The sequence below is a fragment of the Triticum dicoccoides genome, chromosome 4A (genome assembly GCF_002162155.2).
Source record: "Triticum dicoccoides isolate Atlit2015 ecotype Zavitan chromosome 4A, WEW_v2.0, whole genome shotgun sequence".
Classification (NCBI taxonomy): Eukaryota; Viridiplantae; Streptophyta; class Magnoliopsida; order Poales; family Poaceae; genus Triticum; species Triticum dicoccoides.
In genome coordinates this window covers 217,950,694-217,964,361 of record NC_041386.1, presented here as the reverse complement: position 1 = coordinate 217,964,361, position 13,668 = coordinate 217,950,694, and the positions used below count along the sequence as shown (strand labels likewise).

Here is a 13,668-nt window from a genome sequence, read left to right as displayed (position 1 = left end):
CCGCCGCCTCCTCCCGGCGCCCCGCGCCTCGCCTCCGGCCAGATCCGGTTGCGGGAGGGCCGGATCTGGCGACCCCGACCTCGCCGGCCGCCGTCTCCGTCGTCTCCAGCGAGTTTCCCGGCTGCCTCGGTTCACGCGCTCGGAGACAAACCCTAGATCTGAGGTGGTTTTTCACTAAGTCTTCGTCCCTGCTCATATTTTCAAGCGCTTTTCTTCATACCATATCTCTGCATCCGTAGCTCCGTTTTGTGCGTGTGATATATCAAATTGTCCGTCCGGATGTCCTCTTCATTTCATTCCATTGCACCATGCTTGTTTGAGTCCATTTTGATGCCTGAAATGCTGTTGCGAGAGTGCTATATAATGTTAGTTTCTGTTTCTTAACAGATTATGAGCATTTGTCATTTTTGCCATGATTAATGTGTGCCTCCTTTGAACTTGAGCCCTACATGTGTTTTGGGATATGCCATGCCCTCTTTACAGGGGTGTATGCCATGTATGTTTTTGATCAATATGGTGACTAGCACAAGCATGCAAAGTAGCTCTCGTGATGTTGCTGATTTCAAGGACTTAGAATTCTTCTAAGTCATTTCCCTGATGTTATTTTTATGCCATGTATTAATGTTGCTACAGAGTGATCCATGCCTCTTTTGAGCATGTTCAAGAAGGGTGATTTTGAGATATTGTTATGTTCTATCCATCCATGTGTTTGTTAGCAATTATGGAGTACCTTAGCATGACCCAATCTTGCTCTACTTTTGCTATAAAATGTTCCTGGTAGATTGGTTACGTGTTAATCAATTTTGCCAAGGTTGTTGTAGTTGATCCATGCATGATATGAGATGGTTCTCGCCATGGTTAGCTACTTGATCATGTCTTCTTTCTGGGTGTATGCTTAGTTTTTCATGCAACGCCTTTTGCTCAGTGCATCGAGCTCGCAAACATGCCTACGTAACTCTGTTTTTGACATGTCCAGTTTTCTGCTAAGTCTAAATCTGTTAACGAAACTTACTATGTTTACATGGGTGCCATCATGTTTTCTGTGCCCTTTTGGCTTATGGTCAGTAAGGGACTTTTATTATATTCTTTGAGTAGTTTCATGCCATGCCTTGCTTTGCCATGATATGTTCTTGTAGCATGTTGTTATCTTGCTCTAAACATTGCTTCCTAATGTTAATTCCTGGCATGTTGTTATTTTCACTAAGTCTGTGAAACTGTTATCTTTTGCACTTTTGCCATGCTTGTTTGGGCCTGCTATTGTGTGATTTAGCCGTAGCTCAGTGTTCATCTTTTTTTCAAGCATCTTGAGTAGATCACTGCGATGTGCTTTGTTGTTATGTTAGAGTGCAGTAGCTTATTTTCTTGTTGCACTTTAGATGGCATCGTGTTGTTAATCGCAGATTAGTGCCATTATTGTTTTGCTTGCCATTTGCAAACCGTGCATCCGATTCCGGTGATCTTTATATCGATTTCGACCGAAATCAACTCATCTTTCCAGCGGCACTCTTGGTTTGACAAGTTGAGGCCTGGTTCAATCTTTTCCTTCCATAGCACGCATATGCATTGCATATCACATCCCGCATGTCATGCCATGTTTTGCATCATGTTGCTTGTGCACTGCACTGTGGTTGATTGTGTTTTCCTTTGCTTGTGTTCTTGCTTTGGGTAGAGTCGGGAGACGATTACGTGATCGAGGAACCCGTTGAGTACGCTTACGAGGATCAAGATTTCGTCTTCTCGGAGTACATTGCAGGCAAGATGACCATACCCTCGAAATCACTTCTATCTTTGCTTGCTAGTTGCTCACTCTATTGCTATGCCTATGCCGCGATACCTACCACATGCTTTATCATGACTCCCATATTGCCATGTCAAACCTCTAACCCACCTTGTCCTAGCAAACCGTTGTTTGGCTATGTTACCGCTTTGCTCAGCCCCTCTTATAGCATTATTAGTTGTAGGTGAAGATTGGAGTTTGTTCCTTGTTGGAACATGATTATTGTTGGGATATCATTATTATACCTTGTCTACTTTAATGCACCTATATACTTGGTAAAGGGTGGAAGGCTCGGCCTTATGCCTGGTGTTTTGTTCCACTCTTGCCGCCCTTGTTTCTGTCATACCGGTGTTATGTTCCTTGATTTTGCGTTCCTTACGTGGTTGGGTTATAATGGGAACCCCTTGACAGTTCGCCTTGAATAAAACTCCTCCAGCAAGGCCCAACCTTGGTTTTACCATTTGCCACCTAAGCCTTTTTCCCTTGTTTCCGCGGACTCAATGGTCATCTTTATTTTAAACCCCCGGGCTAGTGCTCCTCTGAGTGTTGGTCCAAAATTAGAGTCCTTTGCAGCGCCCCCTCGGGGAAACTCGAGGTTTGGTTTTAGTTGTACGGCGCTCTCATTCGGTGTGCCCTGAGAACGAGATATGTGTAGCTCCTATCGGGATTTGTCGGCACATTCGGGCGGCTTTGCTGGTCTTGTTTTACCATTGTCGAGATGTCTTGTAACCAGGATTCCGAGTCTGATCGGGTCGTCCTGGGAGAAGGAATATCCTTCTTTGACCATGAGAGCTTGTGATGGGCTAAGATGGGACACCCCTGCAGGGTTTTGAACTTCGAAAGTCGTGCCCATGGTTATGGGCAGATGGGAATTTGTTAATATCTGGTTGTAGAAAACCTGACATTTAACTTAAATTAAAATGAATCAACAGCGTGTGTGGCCGTGATGGTCTCTTTTCGGTGGAGTCCGGGAAGAGAACACGGTCTCGTGTTATGCTTGAACGGAAGTAGTTGTTAGGATCACTTCTTGATCTTTGTAGCTTCTCGACCGTGCTTTGCCTTCTCTTCTCGCTCTCATTTGCGTAAGTTAGCCTCCATATATGCTAGTGCTTGCTGCAGCTCCACCTCACTACCTTTTCCTACCCATGAGCTTAAATAGTCTTGATCGCGAGGGTGTGAGATTTCTGAGTCCCTGTGACTCACAGATTACTTCCAAAACCAGATGCAGGTGCCGATGATGCCATTCCAGGGGATGCGACTGAACTCAAGTGGGAGTTCGATGAGGACTCGGGACGTTACTACGTTTCCTTTCCAGACGATCAGTAGTGGAGCCCAGTTGGGGCGATCGAGGATCTTATGCATTTGGGGTTGTCTTTATTTTGGTTCCGTAGTCGGACCTTGATTGTATCTGGATGATGTAATGCTATATTTATGTATTGTGTGAAGTGGTGATTGTAAGCCAACTCTGTACCTCTTTCTTATTCAGTACATGGGATGTGTAAAGATTACCCCTCTTGCGACATGCCTACAATGCGGTTATGCCTCTAAGTCGTGCTCCGACACGTGGGAGATATAGCCGCATCGTGGGTGTTACAGCGGTCTCAGTGGTGGAGGTTTTATCTTCGGTAGGGGGTACGGGGCAGGTGGCCTTGACACCTTCTTCTCCTCTCGCGAGGCCGGAGTTGCAGGCGGCGGCTCCGCTTTCCGGAGGGGGCTCGGGACAGGTGGCCTCGGGGCCCTCTTCTCCTGGGGCGCCCAGGGTGGCCGGCCCTCCTGGGGCGCCGGTGATCCCTTTTGGACGAAGGGCCGGGTGGATGGGGAGCTCGGGCAGGTGGCCCACGCTCAACCTTCCCCCGGCGTGGTGCAGTCTCTCCGTGGTGGGGCGCGACAGGCGTCGCCGGTGTCGTTGTGCGCCCCTTCACTTTTCGGCGGTCCAGTTGGTTCATCGATGGAGGATGACCGTCTGCGTGTTCGGGGTGGGGCAGGAGACCCCACAACGAACAGGGTCACTCGGGAGGAGATTATTGCTTTTATTGGTATTCCAGATCCGGTTTCTGAGGGGCGATGGTTGAGCTGCCGGCTCCAGGATCATCCGGAGGTGGACGACATACAGCAGCGGTGCGCCATGAGGGCGGCCAAGCTTCGTGATGTTGAGGTCACTACTGGTATGTCGGTTAATACCTCTAATTCCATCTTGCATTTTTCTAATGATGAGATTATTGATAATGCAAACCAGCTAGGAATTTCACTAGGTAGTAATGGTAGTGAAATTTTAAGTTCTGTTAATGATATCCTGGATTTAGAGGCAGAGCGGGCTTTAGAGATGATTCGCAACTTAGCAGCGGTTAAACCCATGAATGATTCCAATATTGATGCTTTGGGGGTCAGAGTGCTCGATATTTTTGTGCGGATCTTGGTCCTCCTCTTCCTAAGCCTGAGGAGGAGGATGAGCGTGCTGAGAATGTTGTAGTTCGAACTTCTGAGCCTGGTTGTGAGGACCGCTCGGAGAGTAAGAACATTCCTAAACACAAATGGAAGCGGAAGATCTACCCGGATTCCGCAGTGTGTAGGAGTGCTCGGATCCGAACGGCTAAAAAATTCCATGACGAGATATGAAAGGAATCTTTTGGAATAGCAGAGGTCTAAAAGACTTGGCTAAAAGAAGGTTTCTTGTAGAGGCATCTATTGAGCATATGTTGGACTTTATCGCATTGTCGGAAACTGGTAGAGATAACTTTTCGCCACAATTTCTTAATACTTTATCGGGCGGTATTGATTTTGACTGGCATTGTCTGCCACCGCAAGGAAGATCGGGTGGGATCTTACTCGGAGTTAGATGCAATTCGCTAGAAGTTCGAAGCGTGGTCATGGGAGATTTTGCTATTAAATTTAGGGTGCGGTCGAAGGCTGATGGGTTTAACTAGGTTTTGGTGGCGGTATATGGTGCCGCACATCCCGAACTAAAACCGGATTTCTTGGCTGATCTGGTTAGGATTTGCGGTTCTTAGCAACTTCCTATCCTGGTGGGGGTGATTTCAACATCATTAGAAGGCGTGATGAGAAGAATAATGATAATTTTGATGGCAGATGGTCGTTCATGTTTAATACTGTCATTGAAAGCTTGGATCTAAGAGAGATAGAGCTTTCGGGAAGAAAGTTTACCTAGGCTAACGCGATGCCAAATCCGACGTTTGAAAAGTTGGATCGAGTTCTGGCTAGTGTCGAATGGGAACAGAGATTCCCCTTTGTAATAGTTCAGGCACTTTCTCGTGGTATTTCTGACCACACGCCTTTATTTCTTGACTCTGATGAGGCCACCCACTTGGGAAACAAAAAATCATTTTTGTTCGAGCTTGCTTGGTTTGAGAGAGAAGGCTTCTTTGATCTTGTAGCCAGAGAGTGGGCTAAGGATGCAGGTGGTAGGACTGCGCTTGAGTGTTGGCAGAATAAGATTAGGCACTTGAGAAGTTTCATGCGTGGGTGGGCTAAGCATCTTAGCAGGATTTATAAGGTCGAAAAGGAACAGCTCCTTACCCTTATTCAGTCCCTAGATGTAAAAGCAGAAACCACGGTTCTGCCAGCCTCGGAGCTTCACGCCAAGCTTGACGCGGAGATGATGTTGAAAGAGCTTCTTCATGAGGAAGAATTAAAGTGGGCGATGCGGGCCAAGGTCCGAAGAGTAGTCTAGGGGGACGCGAACACTCAATTCTTCCACATGATCGCTAATGGCAAGCACAGAAAGAAGAGGATCTTTCAGCTTGAACAAGATGAAGGAACGATTCTTGGTCAGGCGAACCTAAAATTATACATTACTGAGTATTACAAGCAGTTGTTTGCGCCTCCAGAGGATAACTGTGTGTCGCTGGATGAGTCTAGGATTGAGGATGTGCCTCAACTTACTGCTGTTGAGAATGATATTTTAGCTGCTCCTTTTTCTGAGAAAGAGGTGTTTGAGGCCATATCGCAGATGAAAAATAATAAGGCTCCCGGCCCGGATGGATTCCCAGCTGAGTTTTATAAGAAGTGTTGGCATATTATTAAAGGGGATCTGTTGTCGTTGTTCCATGATTTATTCTCTGGCCAGCTTCACCTTTTTTAGCTGAATTTTGGAATGATAATCCTGCTTCCTAAGAAGACAGAGGTTGTGAGAATCGAGCAATTCCGGCCCATCTGTCTTCTTAATGTTAGTTTCAAAAAATTTACCAAGGTCGGGACGAATAGGCTCACACAGGTTGCACATGCTGTGGTGTAGTCTACTCAAACTGCTTTCATGCCGGACAGGAACATCCTCGAAGGGGTTGTGTTCCTTCATGAAACGCTCCATGAGATTCACACGAAAAAACTTGATGGAGTTGTTTTTAAGGTGGATTTCAAGAAAGCGTACGATAAAGTCAAATGGCCTTTCCTTCAACAGGCCTTACGCATGAAGGGTTTTGATGAAGCTTGGTGATGCCAGGTAGAATCTTTCACGCAAAAAGGGAGTGTTGGAATTAAAGTGAATGATGACATAGGTCATTATTTCCAGACACGCAAGGGCCTGAGACAAGGGGATCCAATGTCTCCTATTCTGTTCAACATCGTCAGTGACATGTTGGCAATTTTGATAGGTAGGGCAAAGGAGGCCGGTCAGGTGGGTGGCTTGGTGCCTCATCTGGTTGATGGTGGTGTGCCATCCTGCAGTACGATGATGATACAATCATCTTTATGGAGCATGACTTGGCAAAGGCGAGAAATATGAAGTTGGTGTTATGCTTATTTGAACAATTGACCGGATTGAAGATTAACTTTCATAAAAGCGAGTTGTTCTATTTTGGTAGAGCCAATGAGGAACAAGAGGCTTATAGGCAATTGTTTGGATGCGAATTGGGAGCATTACATTTCACGTACCTAGGTATACCCATCCACCATCGTAAGCTGACAAGCAGAGAATGGAAATGCATCGAGGATCGGTTCGAGAAGAAACTGAGTTGCTGGAAGGGCAAACTCATGTCATATGGAGGCCGATTGATTCTTATTAAATCGGTGCTCACGAGTATGCCTATGTTTCTCTTATCTTTCTTGAAGTCCAAGTTGGGGTTAGGAAAAGGCTGGACTTCTATCGATCCCGATTCTTCTGGCAGAGTGATGAACTAAAGAGAAAATACCGACTCGCCAAATGGGATATCATCTATTGACCAAAGGACCAAGGGGGCCTTGGTATTGAGAATCTAGAAGTCAAGAACAGATGTCTCCTCAGTAAGTGGTTGTATAAGTTATCAGTTGAGACTGAGGCAACTTGGGCGCAGATTCTCCATAGCAAGTATTTGCAGTCCAAGACTTTGTCCCAGGCAACAGTGAGACCGACTGACTCGCCGTTTAGGAAGGGGCTTATGAGTTTCAAAGCTGCCTTCTTTAATAGAACAAAGTTTATTGTCGGTAATGGCAACACCACCCGCTTCTTGGAGGATACTTGGCTTGGTGAAACGCCGTTGGCGCTTCAGTATCCGTCCCTATATCGTATTGTTCAGCGACGTGATGCTCTTGTTGCAACGATTATGCAATCCATTCCCCTTAATATTCAGTTTAGGAGGGTGCTTGTTGGCGACCGGTGGAAAGCTTGGCTTCATCTGGTGAGTACACTGATGGAGGTTCAGCTAGATCATCAGCCCGATCAGTTGTGTTGGAAGCTTACTAGGTCTGGAGAGTTCACAGTCAAGTCGATGTATATCGATGTCATTAACTCTAGTGTTATTCCTAGTTCCAAACATGTTTGGAAACTCAAGGTTCCTTCGAAAATTAAAGTGTTTATATGGTTTGTACATAAACAAGTCATTTTAACAAAGAATAATTTGGCTAAGCGCAACTGGACAGGATCTACTAGGTGTAGTTTTTGTGATCGTGACGAAACTATCAAGCACCTCTTCTTTGATTGCCCGTTGGCGAGAGTTTTGTGGCGCACGGTGCAAATTGCCTTTAACATTACTCCTCCGAATTCGGTCAGTTCGTTATTTGGAACGTGGCTTGTTGGGATAGAGTCTGAAACAGCTAGACACATTCACGTAGGAGTTTGTGCGTTGTTATGGGCAATTTGGAACTGCATAAATGATTTGACTTTTAACAGAACAACAACTATTCATTTTTTGCAGGTTTTATTCTGAGCTACTGCATTGATCCGTATGTGATCCTTACTCACTCTGACGGAGGCCAGGGAGCGTTGGGTTATTGGATCTGTCCGGTGGGAGATGGTAGCGCGGGATATGTTCAACCGGTTCGGATGGCAGTCATGTAATATGATAGGCGATTAGTTTACCTATCTTGTGTTATGCCAGCCGGTTGTGGCTTTTGGGCCTTTTGTTTTTGGCGTTGTGGCTCTTTGTGAGCTAGCCGCTTTTTTGTTTTCAAACTTTAAGATCTTGTTGAACCTCTTTATTTATCTTTAAATGTGGACGTATGCATCGTTCTGATGCAGAGGCCGGAGAGTCCCCCTTTTCGATTTTTTTTTTTTGAAAACGGTTGCCTTGAGGCAGTCATGATGATCAAGAATAGAGAAGGCAACAAATCGAGGTACGCTTTTTTGGTCGAGGATATCAAAAGAAGCATGAAGAAACGGGATTCTTGTATTACTTATATTCGCCGTAGTCAAAACAAATCTAGTCATTTCATGGCAAATTTTGGAGATCCGAACGTCGCACTGTTGTTTGGCTTGGATCAGCCGCCTCGCCCTTTAGAAAATTTTGAACTTGATTGTAAACTTTGAGCTTTTGGAGTAATACAAGAATTTATTCGTAAAAAAAAGGGCTTCGGTGAGGTAGAAAGTGAAGCGAGCCATGGTGGTCAAACATGTTTGTTAACCGATCGATGTTTTTTTTTTGCGACTGGTTATAACCGATCGATGTTGACGGGTAGGATTATGGTTAATGGCGACGAGACGAGGGAGAAGGAGCAAGATCCAATGGAAGATGGGGCTAACGGGTTGAAAAGTAATTAAAAAAAATCTTCGTCGGACGGCTCCCCAGATCAAAAATGCCCAAGCCCACACGCATACTTTACTTTGTGACATGCATAGAACTGAAGAACAACCGTTATGTTTTAAATCCTCCGGAGCTGCTGAATTGCAACGTTGCTCCTACCATGTGGATGGAGTACACAAATAAACTCATCAGGTTTGGCAATGCCACACAAACAATTCTGCATCACTGGGAAGTGGGGATAGATATACAGACTCTAAATTTTGGAAAAATAAACTAGATAGAGAGATAGCTATATTATATACACCACTGGACAAACTTCAGGCGACGGTCCACCCAATACTTTGCTTCAGTTTTCCTCCCTCCTTCCAGCTGCCATGATTTTCCCCACCACCTGCAGGTACATATATACATACATGCATACATGAGGCCCAAGGGTTCATCCAAATGAAAACTAAAACCCACACTTGGGTTAACCACACAAGTTTAACATAAGAAACTGCATGCTAACTAGTTTACACAGCATGTTTTTAATTACTATTATATTAGAGGACTGCAAACACGCGTCAACTGTCAGCATCTAATTTGGACCTAACCCTGTCTAACAGGAGAGACCAGCTGGAACTGGATATTTTTCTACAAGATCAGTTGGAATTGGACAAAATAGGCAGCAGACACATGCAGGTTAGAGACCCCAACGCCAACAGCCAATCAAAATGCTGGATCTTGTCAAAGTCTCACCATCCTACTGTCTCTGGAATCTAAGGAGCCAACATGTAGCGGTTTAATACATAATGTCGTTACCGATCGATCAACATGTGGATACAAGTCACTCTAATGCGAGTATATCTATCTAGCACAGTAATCAACCATGATCAGGATTTAGCTACTCCACATGTGGATACAAGTCACTCTAATGCGAGTAGCTAAATTCCGATCATGGTTGATTACTGTGCTAGATATACTCGCATTAGAGCACAGTAAGGAGTACTATTAACACGGAAAAAGGGAAAGAAATAATTACCTTGTCTCATTCACAAGCAATTTTGGTATCGAAACTGCTCAGACATATTGCAAATGATTGAAATGCTGATATCGGGTAGCGGTAGTCCATGGTGAACAAGTCTTTGCCTATCTTTCCAAACTGCAGAATCACCTTGTCATGCTCCTGGCCAGCTGCTCCATTCTCATCCGAAGCCACCAGCTGAAAGTTCTTCACTGACGCAACCGTCACCCGCCCACGGAAATTGAGGCACCAACATTGCAGCTGCTCATGCCACCGAGGAGACTTGTTCTTCAGCACCAGCTTCTCTTTGTCCTGAGCCTGAGCGGGTGCACTGTCTATCCGAGCAGATTTTGATCTGAAGAATGGAATCGACGGGAAGGAGTCAAGGTTACCAAGGGGAAATTCAGTTTGTGTTGGAGCTTTGCCCCCCCTCTTCAACTGCTGATGCAGGGATAGAACTCATAACACAGTTCATCCTTCTTGGACCTCTGCAGCAGGTATGCAACAGGACAATGAGTGATATCCTTCCATCACACGTGTTATACGAGGAATTTAATACAGTAATGTTACCATACAGTGTCAATTAACATCTAAAGGGTTACGCTTATCAGTGTTGGAGCCTTTATGTATTTATATGTTCATGCCCCTGTCAATTAAATCTAATTTGCTTATACCGTGGTGATTTACCAATAAAATCAGCTGCAATAATCAAAACCAATATTCTAACCACTCAGAATTACAGTAGATAGTAACATACTGTGAGTTTGCTACTATCAGGTGTTATATATATTTATACCAAAAACGATAATATAGATCTAATTAAGACAGCAGAACAACAGTGTGAATAGCCATACCTGGAGCCCAAAACATTCAACTCATAAGAAATGTGTGAAACTGGATAATTGCCAGCAGGAACTCTTGGGGAGACCTGGTTCAAACCAATCACACGAGCAGACCGGCTTTTTGAGACGACAGCCCCATCATACGGTGGATGAGCATCATAGACGGTAAACTTTGTTCCCAGAAAGTTCGACCTGTTCATGAAATAGTTGGTCAGGTCATTTTTGTGTTGTTATTCCGGAATAGATATCAATCATGAAAACAATTCAGACAACAATATAGCCAAGAATAACTTTCCATTGAATGCTCCTGACAAGCAAATTATCTTAACATAAAAATATGTAGTTTTCATCTTACTAACTAAGACCAGTTGATGCTCGGTGCTATGCCATGTGCATCAATCGATGCAGAGGCTGGGCGTAGAACCTAGAGTAGAAAATACCTTCTTTTTTTTTACAATTTCACACAGTATTAACTTAACACGACAACAAATGGAAAAACAAATAGTACTCTGTTTTCTTGACTTTAAGGTGTATTTTCCAAAAGAAGAAAGAAACAACGCAGACTAGAATTTAGCTGAAACAACCTACAATAGAACTAAAGGATCTTGGTTATCCGTAATATCAAGGAAATAGCACAAATCATAGCTTCGAATGGAGATCAAATCTCAAAAGATCACCTTAGCTTGCCAATATAGGTGCTGCTTCCCTTTGACATATCACCCATATCAAGATAAATAAGGTAGTCTGTGTATGTAGGCTTTCTGCATTTGCGTGCAGCAAGCAAGAACTTCCCATCATCAGCCAGTGCTGCAACCAAAAAGTAGTAAGCATGAACCCACTATAGTCTGCATAGCTACAATGCTTGCGCCCATTAAAATGGGGATGATTAAGGAGCATACCTTCTGTGAGTCCAATATACAGATAATACGTCTGAGTAGTCCGGTTTCTTCTTATGAAACATTTGAGAGTACCATCCTTTGGGCCAGGCTGCACATTAATTATGGAGTTAGTACAAATAAAATTTAGTATTGAGATAATATTACACGGAAGTGTAATAAATTCTTACTAGAACCACACACAAAAAAAAGCCAATTGATACTGCAATCTAAAGCTAAGCTTATCGGACACCTCAGATAAAGGGCATAGCATACATCAAGTTGGCATTTGCTCATCTTACTTGTCACATTTCCTTACACATCACTCCATCATGGCAAATGTAGTTTACCAACAACCCTCTCTAGTCGTCAAGTCATGAACCAGGAAGACATCCAACCAACATTACAAGTTTCCCAATACAAGAAGGCTTTAAGAAAACCAGATGGTTGGCACCTTCCATGATGATAGCTCTCTGCTTTAATCCCAGAGACTTGAGCAACGTAATGTATGATTTTATTCAATCACCATCCCTCACCGCTATACTTACTAAGGTAATTCACGATACTGCTCTAAATACCACGATTGATGATCCTAAATACCACGACGGCAATGAAGCTAATTAATTAATACGTACGTACATGGTTGGTAGCATGAGTGAGTGAGGGTGATGAAGAGGGGAGCGCGAACCTGCTTGAGCGAGATAGGGAAGGTGAGCTTGGCGGACGCCTCCGGGACGCGCACGACCTCCTTCATGATGCCCCTCCATGCCCGGCAGACGCCCGCGCATGCCACGACGTCCCGGCGGGAGGGCCAGCAGCCCTGGGAGTCGTCGATCCTGACCAGCACCTCCCGCAGGAGCTCCGGAGGCAGCTGCGCCCAGCAGGTCCCTTCCAACGCGTCCGCCAGCCCGACGGAGACCACCCGCGGGGCCCCGGGCCCGGCGGCGGTGCGGTGCGAGCGGGAGGAGCGCAGGCCGTGGCGCGAGATGTTGCCGAACTCGTCCTTCATGTCCTGAATTAGGCTCCGGAAAGACATTCCCCTTGCTCGGCCACCCGCTCAAGAAATGAGGAATTCGAATGCCAAGCTTGAACCGGAAAGAAAGGAATCTCACACGTAGGAGCAGAGAGAAATAGCGAATCTTTGGATTAACCGAGCGGAGCGCGTGAGGAGCCGGCAAAGAAGCTATGGTGCAAGGTGCAAGGAGGAGGCAATGTATGCCCGGGATCCCAGAATAAATCCAGCCAGCCCAAGGAACGCACTCAACCCACCCAAGAGAAAAGCCGATAGGGATAGCAAGCAAGCATGAAGCAGACCAACCTCCAATAATGGCGCTGCAATTTCGCAGAGATTCTTTTCTTGGTTTTGTGGAGATGACGGGAAGAAGAAGAAGCAAGATTCGAATAGAGGAACGGAAGATTTTCGTTTTGTGGATTGGGATGAGGATTAGGGTAGGTGCCCGGGGAATTTTTAGGTGGTTGGGCGAATGGCGATAGATAGATAGGTGGTGGTGGCACAAAGAACCGGTCGGAGACGCTCCTAACTGCGTGCTTATATAATGGCGTGGGGTAATGGGATGGAGTTTGAGCTGGGATCAGGGTTCCTTCGAGTGGGCGTCCATCCACTCACCGACCATCCACTCACTCGTCCCAATTACTACTACTAACTAATACTCGTAGAATGCCCGTACATTGTTATAGACTACAATGCATATAAACGAATCAAACAAATAAATAATTAAGATTATCTACATCGTAAAAGTTTATTTCTTTCTCATACGCTTGAGTATTTTTGGACATCAAACAGGCGCTCATCAAGCTCCCCAAATTCAATCATCTAGACAGTCAAGGCTCCGTCAAATCCTGATCATATATGGGGACGAAATTTTGTTGTCTGAACTATTCACCATGGTATCTCAACACGTGGGCCCAACACAAAAACCCCACCCCACGACGCACCCTTTCCTTTTTCTGTCAAACTCTCCAGTTCATGCTCGGTTTCTGCCATAGCGAAGCATTTCTCGCTCGAGTCCTCTACTTTAAAACCATATAATACCCACCTCACCTTCTTCATGACGCCCTCTCTCCTTCATACCATACTTCCACACACACACACCGTCAAGGAGTCGCCCGCCAACTGCCTTGCTCTCCGCCCTGATCCCCTCCACCCATGTTTTAGCTGATCCACCACCCCATCAATGGGGAGGACACATGCGCCGCTCGT

At 45.2% G+C, this 13,668-nt stretch overlaps 1 pseudogene; it reads right to left on the bottom strand.

Moving 5' to 3' along the window:
* Positions 1-8,806: 8,806 nt before the first annotated feature.
* LOC119285676 lies at positions 8,807-12,981 on the bottom strand (annotated as a pseudogene).
* Positions 12,982-13,668: the final 687 nt, after the last annotated feature.